General features: G+C 41.5%; 1 pseudogene; it reads left to right on the forward strand.

Moving 5' to 3' along the window:
• Positions 1-2,879: 2,879 nt before the first annotated feature.
• On the forward strand, positions 2,880-10,997 carry LOC139401825 (zinc finger protein 850-like; annotated as a pseudogene).
• The last annotated feature ends 4,626 nt before the right edge of the window (positions 10,998-15,623 follow it).

Consider the following 15,623-nt stretch of genomic DNA (forward strand, 5'->3'; position numbering starts at 1 on the left):
ATTTAATGTAATAAGTTACTTTATCAGTCAGGTGAGTAACGTAATAACTTAAACCGATCATGTAATAACACCTAAACCAATGTTTTATGTTACTACACTAATGTTAATGCACATACCACCCTCCACCAATTACAAACCTACACACACAATCCTATGCCCTTGTACTTGTACACAAACACACACTCTAATCATTGGTCACATACACATATTTAGCAGATGTTATTGCGGGTGTAGAAATGCTTGTGTTCCTAGCTCCAACAGTGCAGTAATATCTAACAATACACATCTAAAAGTAAAAGATTAGAATTCTTGAAATATACACACCTGTACAATCGATATATATATACACACAGACACATTGATCAAAAATAAACTTAATGAATCTGTAGACCTTATAGTCAATGAGCCAGGGTGCTCGGTTGTCTCACTTGGGGTGAAAATGTCTCAGTGATTTTTTTTGTCCTTGGAGTTGAAAATGTGTTCTATCATACACATCAGAATGACCTGTTATTTATTTTAAAAGAAAATTATACATTTGTAACTTGTTTTGACAAGTAGTTCTGAAACATCATAAAAATGACCTTGAAAAAGTGACCAGGCTTCGTGTGGGGAGCCCCCCGACCGTACCCCCACCCCATCATGTGCTACCACCTCCACCCTGATCACCACTTCTCGGAGAAGTCATTACACGCCTCAGAGGACTTTTCAGATAGAAACATAAAATAGACAAACATACTTTGATAGTGTCATGTATTTATCAGATGGATGAAACAGGACCAAAATACACATTAGGAAAATGTGAAGATCATTGAAGCAAATTAAAAAGAGTAAGGGATCAAGTATGGACCGTTGCCAGAAGAATGTGAAGAGTGAAGAACATTTAGACTCTGACTCCAATATTACATGAACGCTAAAGACCCATAATTGTATCAATGAATCTGGTCAAGGTAGAGAGCCTTGAGTCACCACTCAGAATACTATAATATGCAAGTGTCTAGGTTTACCATTATGCATTCATTAAAATACTAAGTGACAAGAGCTAATATCTTGAAATTCTGTTGTCAATTTGTTTACTGTAAAATAGCATTGTATCTGGTCAAACACAATTTTTTCTAAGGGTTGGTATAACAGCCTGATTGGTCGGCTATTTGAGCCAGTAAAGGGGCTTTACTCTTCTTGGGTAGCAGAATGACTTTAGCTTCTCTCCAGGCCTGAGGGCACACGCTCTCTAGTAGGGTTAAATTGAAGATGTGGCAAATAGGAGTGGCAATATCGTCTGCTATTATCCTCAGTAATTTTCCATCTAGATTGTCAGACCCCGGTGGCTTGTCATTGTTGAGAGGCAATAATTTATTCACTTCTTCCACACTGATTTTATGGAATTCTAAAGTACAATTCTTGTCTGTCATAATTTGGTCCGATATACTTGGATGTGTCGTGTCAGTGTTTGTTGCTGACATGTCATCCCTTAGTTTTCTTATCTTGCCAATGAAAAAGTAATTCAAGTGGTTTGCAATATCAGTGGGCTTTGTGATGAATGAGCCATCTCTATAAGCAAATCAAATCAAATGTTATGTGTCACATACACATGGTTAGCAGATGTTAATGCGAGTGTAGCGAAATGCTTGTGATACTGCATAGTTTCCTAGCAATGCAAAGCGAGGCAGCCATCTCTGTCGGCGCCGGAAGGTCTGTTGTAAACACAGGTTTAGATGTTATGCGTTTTGTTCTACAATCTGTATCAGCTAACATCACTTCTTGTGAATTTTAAAGTATTTATGTAATAAAAAAGCACAACAATTGCAAAGGCTTCATAATTCACAAGATTCATATTAACTGTCTGCTATTATCTCATAGAACAAAATGTACTGTATAAGATCTCCTTAGCCTGTGCTGACCTTATTTTTGGTGTTCCAAAATCTTCATTTTCCCCCATTAATTTTTCCCATTGGGATGGCTGAACGAGCCAAAGGTAACTAATGTCCGAGTTTCAAGCTGGCAAGCTTTAAAGCTCTGTATTAATCGACATTGACATGATTGGTTGACGGTAAGTGTATTGGTGCTTCCCGTATAAACACAAACTCCCTTCCTTGACAACTTCCTTCCAGCAGTGTGTATCAGGGAGATTCATAGATGTGAGAAGTGTGCAGGAGGACCTGAGAGAAAGGAATGTGTAGTATTGATGTAAAAAGTTGTGTGTATAAACTGTAGGGGTACACATGGTGCTGGAGATCAGATGTGTCCGGTGAGAGAAAGACAGGTTGAGGTTACCAGGATCACAGTAGTGCAGAAGGTGTTGTATGCTGAGGCAGTGAAGAAAGTAGTAGGGGAAGATGGGTCCAGGGTGAGGGATCCTGAGAGGATCCCTGTAATTAGGCCGAGGTCAATAGAGTGAGATGGGTCCAGGGTGAGGGATCCTGAGAGGGTCTCTGTAATTAGGCCGAGGTCAATAGAGAGTGACAGGAATAACATGCTTCAGTAAGTTTTGGCCAAGTTCATGGCCATGGTTGTCAACTGTACCACAGTAATAGAATGTAAAACACAGTGGATAGATGTTGTGGTGGCAGCTGTTGAGAAGTACTTGGGTGTATAATATTTTACTGCATATTTACAAGGTGTTTTGAAGGATAATATCCTGTCCTCCCACGATGCTGGCCTGGTGTTGAATTAGAGGGCCAAAGTAGTGGAATAATGATGAGGTTTTAATGGGTGTAGGGTTAGTTGGTTTTTCACAAAGTGTAATGAATTCATACTACAGAATAGTAGGCTGATACACAGCCAACACACTAGGTGGGGGCGTGCACCTATAGTCATTGTTTTGCGGACCGCCATAACACTAAAGAAGAAGAAGACCACTTCCTTCTCAACATCTCTGGATCTGGTCTGTAAAGCGGAAGAATTATAAATCAATCCAATTTTATTGGTCACATACTTGTGTTTAGCAGATGTTATAGCGGGTGTAGCGAAATGCTTGTAACACACTGACTACTTCGGAGGTTGCATTGCTGTAAATGCTGCATGGTTCGCAGCACGTATAGCTTGTAATTTGGTATTTTTTAGGCCACACCTCAGACAATTAAAACTATCTGGAATCTCGGAAGAGGACGTTGTTCCAACAGACTCTGGGGTAGAGGTAGACAACAGTATTTTTGGTGAATAGGGTGTTGGACGTTTTATTGACTTTAATAGATTCAAATCTTATCCAGGATCTTTCTGACGTAAGATTAGGCTACATCAGACATATTTGTCACAACGTAAGTCGAGTGTTGATATTTAAATTAACGTTTGTTCTGGTCCAGCTTTATCTGAACGCGGTAACAAAGAAAGTAACTAGTGTAGGCTAGCTACAGATTTACTGTCACGTTTTTTATTTGAAGAAACTTTGAAGAAAGAACGGCTTCAACGATGGATCGGGTAAGTTATGTCGACTTATTAACAGTTTTCCTACTGTGGTGTATAACATGTCTAGTTTAATCATCTTTGATCTTCCATATCCATTCGTTCCATTTGAACAGCTGGACAAAATACATGTAACGGATGTGAAACGGCTAGCTTAGTTAGCGGTGTGTGCGCTAAATAGCGTTTCAATTGGTGACGTCACTTGCTCTGAGACCTTGAAGTAGTAGTTCCCCTTGCTCTGCTAGGGCCGCGGCTTTTGTAGGTAACGATGCTTCGTGGGTGTGGTTCGCGCCCGGGTATGGGCGAGGGAACGGTCTAAAGTTATACTGTTTCATAAACAATGGTGGTAATAAACACGTGGGATATTTTGTCCTTCAGCAAAGTAGCCTACTAGCCTAAAGCACACAGATTGACAAGACAATGCGCAAGGAGCAGGTAAAGTCAGAACCATGGAGAAATAATGAGGGCAAAGCTACAACTTGCAGTAGCGGTGTGTAGGTAAAAATGACCAGGGAAGAAAGCCAGAAAAAGCCATTTTACATGTTGTGATACTTGCGTTGTTATAACGTGTTAGTTCATATGCCTTGACTCAGCTGAGACAAGAAGACAGTGGCAGAATACATTCAACCACACCTTTGTTACATCATAAAACTAGAGAGCAACATCTGTCCTGTTAAGTTCACAAAAAATGTTGCATGTAACAGTTACATGACCTTCAGAATGGTCGAGCAAGTGAATGTTTTCTGAATACTAAACAACTATTGATTTAGAGTTACCGCAAGTCGAAAAGGAAACAGGTGCTTCCTCCACTATATCAATCTGGACACCACTGAAGTACATGAAATCAATTCCCAACACGACAGGAAAAGCAAGGTTCTTGGTTTGTAGGATAACCAAAGGAATCACATAGGAGCTGTTACACAGGCGGAACTCTACCTCACTCCATCCAAGTGGTCGTCTAGCCTCACCATCAGCCAGATAGAGTGGACCTTCTGTCCACGGCTTCAAGTTGTATTGTGGGTCTTTAACCTCCTTCCACAGTTTCTCATTGAGCAGTGTGTAGGATGACCCGGTATCCAAGATGGCTCTTCCTGTCCATGGGCCTATGGACAGGGGTAACACCAGTTCGTGCGGTATTAACTGAAAGGAAGGGGATGTCGATGGGGGGGCGTAGGCAGTGACTCTTGGGGTTTCAGCTCTGGTTAAAGCACCCAGAGTAGGATGGTGATTCCTGTGAAAATAGTTAGGTGTGTTGGCCTGTTGTGATTTGTGGTTTCTGGAAGGGTTTACTTGATACGGTCTTGGACATGTAGCTGAAGAATGTCCCTTTTGGCTACATCTCCAACAGAACACGAGAGGGGTCTTGGCTGGAGACTCTGGCTGTTGTTGATAGTCTGTCTTGGGTAACTGTTTGGGTGTCTGTTTCTTTCTCTGGTCATATTGCTGTTGGCATTCTCTGTCCTTCTCAAACTGCTGTCCCAAGCGAACCAGTCCATCGACAGTGGTGACTCGTTCTCGGAGTTGACTGGCTAGTAGTGGGTTGATGTTCTTCAAGATCAATTTAATTACCTCTTCCTCCTCAATGCCAGGTTTCCACCTTCTGCACAGGGAGTGGTAACCGTATGCAAAGTCACAGATACTCTGGTCTTGGCTGTTCAGAGGTGCCAGCTTGGCCCTCAGTGGTCTGAACTGAAGTGGACACCAGAGAAACTCTGTGTAAGGAGTTGTGCCTAATGGAGGCCATGTCCACAGACACGTCATCCAACATTTTAACACAATTAGAGAGTTCTGTCTGCAAGTGGTCTACAGTGTTAACCATGGGAGAAAAAAACAGAATTAACGTCCTTGAGGACCTCAGTGTGATGATGTTGCAGGCACCATTGGAGAGTGGCAGTGAGTTGGTTTCGTTGGTAGTCAAACTGCCTGTCCATGGCACCAGTCATTTCCCGTCTTCCACTCTCACTGAGCTCTGTCAGCATGTGGGTTAGAGTGCTCAGTGAGTTTCTGAATTCCATGGCACTCTGTTGTTGCTCTTCCCTCAGACATTGGAAATTATGGTGGATAAGAGTTTGGAGATGTTGTTGAGTCCGACGAATATCAAGGATGTCACCTTGAAGTTGTAAGACTACAACCTCTGGAGATAAACCAGACAATGGAGGAAGGTTGGGTGTCATTGGGAGGGCTAGCTCAGTACTTCCACACAGATCCATGTCAATAAGTGAGTAACTGGTTAGACCTCCTGTGGCCTGTGGTCCAGACCGAGCATTCAGATTCCTAGGGCTCTGGCCCAAATCAACTCCATTATCTCCATTCACATTATGATTTGTATTGTCAGCTTGATGGTCAGAATGGCCCTGTGTATTCCCATTGACAGGTATGACATGGATGAGCACATTATCTTGGGGTGAATCCATTGTTTTAATTCCACACAAAAGATTTGCTTTGGTTAGTTCTCAATGTTGAGCTGTCCCATCTGGGGTGCCATTTTTTTATGTAACGGTTTTGACTTGAGGTTATTATTTATAGGGGTGCCAGGTAGGTTGTGCCTACCAGAAAAAACATTGGTTTCTCCTTTTGGTTTGGGAGGGAATGAGTCCCATCTGGTCAGTCAAGTCTACACCAATACAAAGGACTTATGTAAAAGTCAGGATGGAAATAAACTTTTCATAAACCCTTAAAACATTGGAAAGAACTTCAAAAAACAACTATATTATTTTGCGTGGGTTGTATTAGCAACACTAATGATTACACACACACATATAATAATATCACAATGAGTTCTGGTTCCTCCAGAAATGTCCTGTACCTCAGGCCTAAAAAGAGTCCAGCCCGGTAAAGGAGTTCAGGGAACTCCCGTGACCTTAGTCACGCGATGTTTGTCCGTTCATTCAAGTGTAGCGTAAACCCAGTATTAATCATACAATCAATATAACAATTATTTTACCACAGAACTTTAAAGCGTATCAACTCTTACTAAGTCCTCAACTACAACTAACTACATAAATCATCACAGTATACCTCACATCAAAACAAATGAAATACCGTATACAAAAAGGTTGTGGTCAGTCAGACAATACAATCCGCCAACAGATCTCCAGCGGAGAAAGGCCACGAAAAACGGAGAGGTGTAGTCCACGGACACAAAGAGTGGATCCGATCCTGGGTAAACTCTATTAGGCTACAAAACACACGTTTAACGGCAACAAAACAACCGGAATAGAGAAGCTTCAGAACTGAGGGTTGAACACATCCTCATTCCCGTCTCCATCACAACCCCACTTTTGCGCAGCTGATGCTGGCTATTTAATTGGGAATTAAAGGGAAAGCACCCTATTGGAAGGAGAAGCACTGAGACGGTTCAGAAAAATTCAGGGCCGTCACAACATGCCACAATACCCCTATATCTGATGGTTTCTTCTATGTATGTACTGTATATGGATACTGAAACTATGAGACTGACATTTTTCTCAACATGCTCCAAGTGGGATAACTAGCAGCAGTAGTTCTGGTGTTTAGGTTTTTCATCACTGGTTATTTGAACAACATGATTTAGCAGGTGTTGCCATCTCTCACACGTTGGAAGGGGAGGCGACATCTACATCTACATCACTCATGCTGCCAAACATACCCTCGTAAAACTGACCATCCTACCAATCCTCGACTTTGGCGATGTCATTTACAAAATAGCCACCAATACCCTACTCAACAAATTGGATGCAGTCTATCACAGTGCAATCCGTTTTGTCACCAAAGCCCCATATACTACCCACCATTGCGACCTGTACGTTCTCGTTGGCTGGCCCTCGCTTCATACTCGTCGCCAAACCCACTGGCTCCATGTCATCTACAAGACCCTGCTAGGTAAAGTCCCCCTTATCTCAGCTCGCTGGTCACCATAGCATCTCCCACCTGTAGCACACGCTCCAGCAGGTATATCTCTCTAGTCACCCCCAAAACCAATTATTTCTTTGGCCGCCTCTCTTTCCAGTTCTCTGCTGCCAATGACTGGAACGAACTACAAAAATCTCTGAAACTGGAAACACTTATCTCCCTCACTAGCTTTAAGCACCAACTGTCAGAGCAGCTCACAGATTACTGCACCTGTACATAGCCCACCTATAATTTAGCCCAAACAACTACCTCTTTCCCAACTGTATTTAATTTATTTATTTATTTTGCTCCTTTGCACCCCATTATTTGTATTTCTACTTTGCACATTCTTCCATTGCAAAACTACCATTCCAGTGTTTTACTTGCTATATTGTATTTACCTTGCCACCATGGCCTTTTTTTGCCTTTACCTCCCTTATCTCACCTCATTTGCTCACATCGTATATAGACTTGTTTATACTGTATTATTGACTGTATGTTTGTTTTACTCCATGTGTAACTCTGTGTCGTTGTATCTGTCGAACTGCTTTGCTTTATCTTGGCCAGGTCGCAATTGTAAATGAGAACTTGTTCTCAACTAGCCTACCTGGTTAAATAAAGGTGTTCTCAACTGGCCTCCCTGGTTAAATAAAGGTGTTCTCAACTAGCCTACCTGGTTAAATAAAGGTGTTCTCAACTGGCCTCCCTGGTTAAATAAAGGTAAAATAAAATAAATAAATAAACATCTTGAAAGAGGGGGTGGAGCTTTTCGTTTCTGTTCTGCTCTTTGTTCTACCATCAAGTTTTATACGTTTTTAAATTTTGTAAAAAATATTCCAATTCTATTTAGAAACATTTGCCAAAGTGAAATATACAAGACATTTGTGGAAAGTAGTGAACGGTTACACACTTCAGGAGAAAGGAGGTATTATAAGGATGCAGCCATCAATCAGAGATTTAGACTAATCAAATGTTTGGTCTAATGATATTCTATGTACAATACTTCCTGTGGTCACCAGGACAGAGCTAGTCCGTCCCCCTCCACCCTGCCGGAGTCCCCTGGTCACAACTCTCCTGGTAGTGCCTTACTGCTGGATCTGAAGAGGATTTCTGTGCTGCTGGTCGACTGCAGGAAAACACCAGGGCAGAGTGGAACTGTGAGAGAAGGACACGAGGAGGGAGATCTGATTTCATCAAGTAAGAACAATGGGGGGGGGGGGGGGGGGGGGGGGTATATTAGAACACAATCTGCTTCTGCAACTTCTGTTAATTGATTGATAAACAGTAAACACTCAGTGGCCTGTAAATTGTCGATCCAGTTTTGTGAATGGAGGTGTTCCTAATAAACTGACCATAGTGTATTTATTGAAGAGGGAGGCAGTTAGCCTAGTGGTTAAGGCCAGTAATCGCAAGGTTGCTGGTTTGAATCTCTGAGCCAACAAGGTAAAACCATCTGTCTGCTCTTGGGCAGGGTACTTAACCCTGATTGCTCCTGTAAGTCGCTCTGGATAAGAGCGTCTGTTAAATAACAATTAATTTTGACAAAAATAATACTATATATGGACCTATATTTCCAAAACCTAGTTATTCAATGTCTTTGTTTCACAGGGGACATACACTGTTGTTCTCTCAGCGGGAGGGGCTTATCATCTGGGGAGCCTCAACAACATCCTGTTGCTGATGAGACAGAGAAGAGTCTCTCCAGATTAGAACACCCCACGAAACACCAGCAGGGACATACAGGGAAGAAACCTCACCACTGCTGCTCTGACTGTGGGAAGAGTTTCACAAGCCAGAGTGGCTTCATTATTCACTGTGATCAGTGTGGGAAGAGTTTTGCTTCTTCTAACACCTTCAAATCTAATGTAAGAATTCATACAGGGGAGAAGCCTTACCCCTGCCTTGATTGTGGGAAAAGCTTTGTTCGTGCAGGAGCCTTAACTGTACACCAGCGTGTACACACAGGAGAGAAACCTTATAGCTGTGATCAGTGTGGGAAGAGCTTCAATCATTCAGGCAACCTGACTACACACCAGCGAACACACACAGGAGAGAAGCCTTATAGTTGTGATCAGTGTGGGAAGAGCTTTGCTGTATCAGAAACACTAACTAGACACCAGCGAATACACACTGGAGAGAAGCCTTATAACTGTGGTCAGTGTGGAAAGAGCTTTGCTGGAGTTTCCTCCCTGACTGCACACCAGCAAACTCACACTGGAGAGAAGCCTTATAGCTGTGGTCAGTGTGGGAAGAGCTTTGCTGCAGCTTCCGCCCTGATTATACACCAGCGAACACACACAGGAGAGAAACCTTATAGCTGTGATCAGTGTGGAAAGAGCTTCAAACATTCAGGCAGCCTGACTACACACAAGCGAACACACACAGGAGAGAAGCCTTATAGTTGTGATCAGTGTGGGAAGGGCTTTGCTGTATCAGATAGACTAACTAGACACCAGCGAATACACACTGGAGAGAAGCCTTATAACTGTGGTCAGTGTGGAAAGAGCTTTGCTGGAGTTTCCTCCCTGACTGCACACCAGCAAACTCACACTGGAGAAAAGCCTTACAGCTGTGGTCAGTGTGGGAAGAGCTTTGTTATAGTTTCCTCCCTGACTACACACCAGCGAACTCACACTGGAGAAAAGCCTTACAGCTGTGGTCAGTGTGGGAAGAGCTTTGCTGTAGCTTCCACCCTGACTAGACACCAGCAAATTCACACTGGAGTGAAACCTTATAGCTGTGATCAGTGTGGGAAGAGCTTTGCTGTATCAGAAAAACTAACTAGACACCAGCGGATACACACAGGAGAGAAGCCTTATAGCTGTTATCAGTGTGGGAAGAGCTTTGCTCAATCAGAAAAACTAACTAGACACCAGCGGATACACACAGGAGAGAAGCCTTATAGCTGTGATCATTGTGGAAAGAGCTTTGCTCAATCAGATAACCTGTATTCACACCAGCGGATACACACTGGAGAGAAGCCTTATAGCTGTTATCAGTGTGGGAAGAGCTTTGCTCTAGCTTCCACCCTGACTACACACCAGCGAACACACACTGGAGAAAAGCCTTATAGCTGTTATCAGTGTGGGAAGAGCTTTGCTCTAGCTTCCCACCTGACTGCACACCACAGAACACACACAGGAGTGAAGCCTTATAGTTGTGATCAGTGTGGAAAGAGCTTTGCTGTATTTTCCTCCCTGTCTACACACCAGCGAACACACACTGGAGAGAAGCCTTATAGCTGTGATCAGTGTGGGAAGAGCTTTGCTGTATTTTCCTCCCTGTCTACACACCAGCGAACACACACTGGAGAGAAGCCTTATAGCTGTGATCAGTGTGGGAAGAGCTTTGCTGCAGGTTCCACCCTGACTAGACACCAGCGAACACACACAGGAGAGAAATCTTATTAGCTGTGATCATTGTGGAAAGAGCTTTAATCAGTCAGGAGCCCTGAAATCACACAAGCAAACACACACTGGTGAGAAAGAAGCCTTATATCTGTGATCAGTGTGAGAAGCGTTTCAGTCAGTTATGGACCCTTTATTCACACCAGTGAAGCTCTGTTTATTTTGGGCCAATGAGAAAAAAAACAGAAAGCACAAACTTGCTGTAATTAGATAACCTGAATTCACACCAGCGAATACACACTGGAGAGAAGCCTGTGTTTCATCTCCCTTCCTTCTGGCACCGGTTCCAGATCCCTAAATAAAAGGATCAAATCAAATGTATTTCTATAGCCCTTCTTACATCAGCATTATTATTAAATGTCATTATGTAGAATAATATTTCAACAATAGGTGTATATTCATGTATTCAATTGATCAATACATTCAATCCAATTACCAGGTAACACACACTGGAGAGAGAACCTATGTTTGTCTATGTGGGAAGAGCTTTGCTCTAGCTTCCACCCTGACTGTACACAAGAGAACACACACTGGAGAGAAGCCTTATAGCTGTGATCAGTGTGGAAAGAGCTTTGCTGTATCAGAAAAACTAACTAGACACCAGCGAATACACACAGGAGAGAAGCCTTATAGCTGTTACCAGTGTGGGAAGAGCTTTGCTCAATCAGACAATCTAACTAGACACCTGCGGATACACACAGGAGAGAAGCCTTATATCTGTGATCATTGTGGAAAGAGCTTTACTCAGTCCTCAGCCCTGAATTCACACAAGTTAACACACGCTGGTGAGAAAGAAGCCTTATATCTGTGATCAGTGTGGGAAGCGTTTCAGTCAGTTATGGACCCTTTATTCACACCAGTGAAAACACACTGGAGAAGGAGCCTTTGGTCTGTCTAGGTGGGAAGAGCTCTGTTTTATTTAGGGCCAATGAGAAAAAAACAGAAAGCACAAACTTGCTGTAATTAGATAACCTGAATTCACACCAGCGAATACACGCTGGAGAGAAGCCTTATAGCTGTGTTTCATCTCCCTCCCTTCTGGCACCGTTTCCAGATCCCTAAATAAAAGGATCAAATCAAATGTATTTATATAGCCCTTCTTACATCAGCTGATATCTCAAAGTGCTGTACAGAAACCCAGCCTAAAACCCCAAACAGCAAGCAATGCAGGATCAGTAGAAAACATCTAGTAAACAGTCATATCCATCTCCCATTCTTAAACAGTTGCCTTAGTCTGATCACCATGGTAACCTCTGTGCAGCATAATATGCAGCTCTGATCTAGGATCAGGTCTCCCCTGTGTCTATGTAATATCACACATTAATCTAAATGGATAAATGTTCTCATAGGAAATGTTATAGGGAACTTGTGTGTGTGGGGGGGGGGGGTGGTGATAATTGTATCTTCTTTCATGTACTCATGATAATACTATTATTAAATGTCATTATGTAGAATAATATTTCAACAATAGGTGTATATTCATGTATTCAATTGATCAATACATTCAATCCATTATCTTCTAAACAAGATGTTATCACTTAAATGGTGTATTTTATAAATCTGTATTGATTAAAATGATCCTAAATCTAATCCATAATATATTGGATAATTATTTCCATGAGTTTAAGGCAAGATCTATGTAATAACTTTTAGATTTATAATGTAATAAAGCCGGTAAATGTAACATCTTGTTGGTTAATATGATAAAATGTTGTCTAATAACCTTTTCCACTTAATGTAATAAGTTATTGGTATCAGGTAACAACTTTTGTTAATGAATAACGTAATTACTTAAACCGATCATGTAATAACACCTAAACCAATGTTTAATGTGTTACTTCACCAATGTTAATGCACATACCACCCTCCACCAATAACAAACCCACACACACAAACCTAAGCCCTTGTACTCGTACACAAACAAGCACACAGTTATAGACACATACATTGATGATATAAAAAAAAATGAAATAACAATTCATCGGTAGTTCTTACATTCAATGGGGCGGCAGGGTAGCCTAGTGGTTAGAGCGTTGCAAGTTCAAACCCCCGAGCTGACAAGGTACAAATCTGTCTAACTGCCCCTGAACAGGCAGTTAACCCACTGTTCCTAGGCCGTCATTGAAAATAAGAATTTGTTCTTAACTGACTTGCATGGTTAAATAAAGGAAAAAAATAAATGAGACAGGGGGCTCGGTCGGGCAAGAAGAAGGAGGATTGGGAAACTGCAAATAACAATAATCTGAACTCCGCCTAGCAGAAACATCTTTGTATTAGCAACTATTAATGATTAGTTTATATTGTGTTAAAGTTAAGGGATGTCACCCTGCGAGGGGATATAAAGAGAAAACACCATCTTGAGAACTGAGTGTCTTGTTTATAAATTGCTGTAAGTGTATACTCCGGGTTGCAAACCATATTAAACAAACTAACCTCTGATTCCTGTGGTCACGCTAGGGCATCTAGCCATGAGCTCATTTGAAAGACAACAGCAAAGAATTTCTCTAACCAAGCTGTTTTTGTTGTTTCTATAGATTTGTGATTTTAGATTTTATTTGCAAATATAAAAACAATACAACCACACGTGGACATAATGCATTTACTATCATTCAGGATGATTCTAAAACAGTGAAACATGTAATGTACAGTTTAAATAGATTCATGATATAATACAAAAGTATTTTCTAGCATAATGACTCCCTAAACCGCCTCACCCACTTGAAGAGAGGTGTTGATGACTGTGTACAGTAGGTGGCGGTACTTCTTAAACACCACAGAAGAAGCCGGAAAGCATCAACAGGAAGTACTTTGTTACCATCCTCTGTCGAGTTTTCAAACCAAATAAAATTCAACCGGTTTTTGCAGGATGTTTCTAATGTAAGATTAGTCTAAATGAGACGTTCGTTTGTCACAACTTAAATGGAGTTTTGATATTTATAAAGTTGTGGTCTAGCTTTTCTTTATCTGAACGCTGTGACTAAGAAAGTAACTGTAGCATACCCATTTAGTGTCGTTTTATTTTTTTTTTCGAAAGAATACAGTAACGTCAGCTTCCACGATGGACCGGGTAAGTTTGGTTGACTTTTATTAATAGTATACCTATGGTGGTGTTTTAAATGTCTATGTCCAGTTTTCACGTGTGATCCTCCACATCCATGAGTTCGATTTGAACAGCAGGAGAAAAGAAACCATGGTGGTAATTTCAGCCAAGTAGCCTACTAGCTCATCGCACACAGATTGATGAAACAAGGCAATGCGCAACAAGCAGGTCAAGTCAGAACCAGGGAGAAATAATTAGGCATCGCCTACACCAATTATGTATCGGTTAACTTCTTTGAACACCTCAAATTGTTTCTTCAGATGTCAGTTCGATCACACAGCGTTTATACACTAATTTGTTGCGCCCAAATAAAGAAAACGACCATTGAAAATAGGGGATTTTTGTTGCTAGGCTACCAGTTACGGTGCTGTTAGCTTGTGTTTGCGCGCGTCTTTATGCGGAAGTAACACAACAATGATAGCTAGTGTCGAAGAATGATATGGAGTTAATATTAGTCAAATTATTGAGCATATCCTCCGCGAAAATAAGCATCAGAAATTGTCCTTATTTAGCATATCAAGACCCTGAATTGGACCTCAATCTAGAGCTTAAAATATACAATGTAGGCCTACTGTCAGTATTTGTCGTCCTATTGAGAAAATAAGATGTCCACATAGGCCTATCACAGGATATTGAATGATTCCATATCCGCCCATAGGAAATGTCCATGTGTGATATTCAGAGTAATCCCAATATCATATGTCTAAAAGAAAATAGTTTTGATATATCGTTTTTTACATTAGAACTTGAAAAAACATTGGAACAACGACATCTGGATTGTTTTGAAACAGTTGAAGTCGGAAGTTTACATCCACCTTATCCAAATACATTTGAACTCAGTCTTTCACAATTCCTGACATTTAATCCCAGTAAAAATTCCCAGTTTTAGGTCAGTTAGGATCACCACTTTATTTAAGAATGTGAAATTTCAGAATAATAGTAGAGAGAATGATTTATCAGCTTTTATTTATTTTGTCACATTCCAAGTGAGTCAGAAGTTTACATACCCTCAATTAGTATTTGGTAGCATTGCCTTTAACTTGTTTAACGTGGGTCAAACGTTTCGGGTAGCCTTCCACAAGCTTCCCACAATAAGTTGAGTGAATTTTGGCCCATTCCACCTGACAGAGCTGGTGTAACTGAATCAGGTTTGTTGGCCTCCTTGCTCGCACACACTTTTTCAGTTCTGCCCACAAATTTTCTATAGGATTGAGGTCAGCGCTTTGTGATGGCCACTCCAATACCTTGACTTGTTGTCCTTAAGCTATTTTGCCACAACTTTGGAAGTATGCTTGGGGTCATTGTCCATTTGGAAGACCCATTTGCGACCAAGCTTTAACTTCCTGACTGATCAAATCAAATTTATTTATATAGCCCTTCGTACATCAGCTGATATCTCAAAGTGCTGTACAGAAACCCAGCCTAAAACCCAAAAAACAGCAAGCAATGCAGGTGTAGAAGCACGGTGGCTAGGAAAAACTCCCTAGAAAGGCCAAAACCTAGGAAGAAACCTAGAGAGGAACCAGGCTATGTGGGGTGGCCAGTCCTCTTCTGGCTGTGCCGGGTGGAGATTATAACAGAACATGGCCAAGATGTTCAAATGTTCATAAATGACCAGCATGGTCGAATAATAATAAGGCATAACAGTTGAAACTGGAGCAGCAGCACGGCCAGGTGGACTGGGGACAGCAAGGAGTCATCATGTCAGGTAGTCCTGGGGCATGGTCCTAGGGCTCAGGTCCTCTGAGAGAGAGAAAGAAAGAGAGAAGGAGATAATTAGAGAACGCACACTTAGATTCACACAGGACACCGAATAGGACAGGAGAAGTACTCCAGATATAACAAAC

This window comes from Oncorhynchus clarkii, unplaced genomic scaffold, assembly GCF_045791955.1.
Source record: "Oncorhynchus clarkii lewisi isolate Uvic-CL-2024 unplaced genomic scaffold, UVic_Ocla_1.0 unplaced_contig_1454_pilon_pilon, whole genome shotgun sequence".
NCBI classification, from domain to species: domain Eukaryota; kingdom Metazoa; phylum Chordata; class Actinopteri; order Salmoniformes; family Salmonidae; genus Oncorhynchus; species Oncorhynchus clarkii.